A 1,458-nucleotide genomic window follows, 5' to 3' on the forward strand; every position below is an offset into this window, starting at 1 on the left:
ATTTCTAAATTAATATATGTTTGCATCCAAGCATATTATATTTACAAACATTTTATGTCCCAAACATAATATGTTCTAACATATTAACATATATGTCCCAAACATGTTATGCTAGTTTATGAACAGTATATGCTTGCACTCAAAAATATTGTGTTTAAAAATTTGTCTTCCAAACATATAATGTTTATAGCCAAACATATGAAAAACAGGGGGCTAATCACGGCATTCGATATCGAATTCATAATCGTATCGAAAAAATTGTCGATACGATTAAAAGTTTGGATCACGGCATTCGATCGAAATTTGATGCAATTTCTCAAGCGTTGCCAACAGCAAAAAACGAAGCAGAGCAAAATGAAATGACAAAACTAAGTTAGCGTCACAAAATAGAATGTAGGAAAAAAACATGTTTTTGGAGGTTTCAAAGTAAAAAGTAAATTGTATTGCATTATATCTTATGGACCCATATCTCTTTTTACATTCCTCCAAATTCCTTTCTAATTGGAGGATGAGATGAATATAAAATAATTCGGCGACAAATAAGGAATAAAAGTGCACATTGTTATTGGTGTAAGTACATGGGTTTGAAATGGTGTGCACTGTTAGAAAGTCACCTTTTGTAGGCTCAATGGACGATTTCGGCTGACGAAGGAGGCGTTCAAATGGAAAATAATTTTTGGTGGCATGTCAACGTCAATTTTATCACTTTACAATTGTCTGCCGTCTTAAAACTTTTTGCGAGTGGGAGCCTTCATAATTCACTATTCTTACAAGGTGGCCCAGAAGCGTTATGTTGTCACGGAATGGTACGGTATTTGGTCGATCACAATCTCTTGAATATCGATCTAGCATGTGCGCTTTATATATGGTTCTTTGCCAAGCTAGAATGCTCGCTGCGAACACTACTATGACCAATTTTTGTTTAACTTTTATTGGAATTGCATTGGTCCTAAATATTAAAAATATGTTCATTATATGTAAATTTACTACAAACTAGCAACAATTCGAACTAAAACTAATATATTTACTATTCCTATATGGCGAAAACAATGTAAAAAACATGTGAAAAATGTTTTACGATTGCAATTTACCAATCGAAAAAATTGTCGATCAAAAAAACTCGATATCGACTCCCGTGATCCGAAAAATTTAGATTTCGATCAAAAGTTCTCGATATCGAATGCCGTGATTAGCCCCCAGTCTTTTTCATCCGTGTAGGCGGCGAGGGTGTCGTATGGAACATGTCTCGCTGGGGGACTCTGACATACCGGTTGAGGACAGGTTGGGTTGACCTTCTCTAGGAATCTTTCATGGGATAGGCATGTCAAAGGGCTGAGGAATAGACTTATAGAGATTAATAATCTTATGAAATTGATTTGTCCCAGATCCAGGGGACCCCATGTGGATACAGCTGTCAACATTTGTAGGGCATTGACCTCGGGTATACTCTCCCACGTT

General features: G+C 35.9%; 1 long non-coding RNA gene across 1 annotated transcript; it reads left to right on the top strand.

The window, feature by feature from the left end:
- Window positions 1-389: 389 nt before the first annotated feature.
- LOC142240100 (uncharacterized) lies at window positions 390-1,189 on the top strand. The gene is made up of 2 exons (XR_012723169.1): window positions 390-570; window positions 624-1,189. It is a non-coding gene; the product is annotated as an uncharacterized LOC142240100 (long non-coding RNA).
- Window positions 1,190-1,458: the final 269 nt, after the last annotated feature.

The sequence above is a fragment of the Haematobia irritans genome, chromosome 1, assembly GCF_050003625.1.
Source record: "Haematobia irritans isolate KBUSLIRL chromosome 1, ASM5000362v1, whole genome shotgun sequence".
NCBI classification, from domain to species: domain Eukaryota; kingdom Metazoa; phylum Arthropoda; class Insecta; order Diptera; family Muscidae; genus Haematobia; species Haematobia irritans.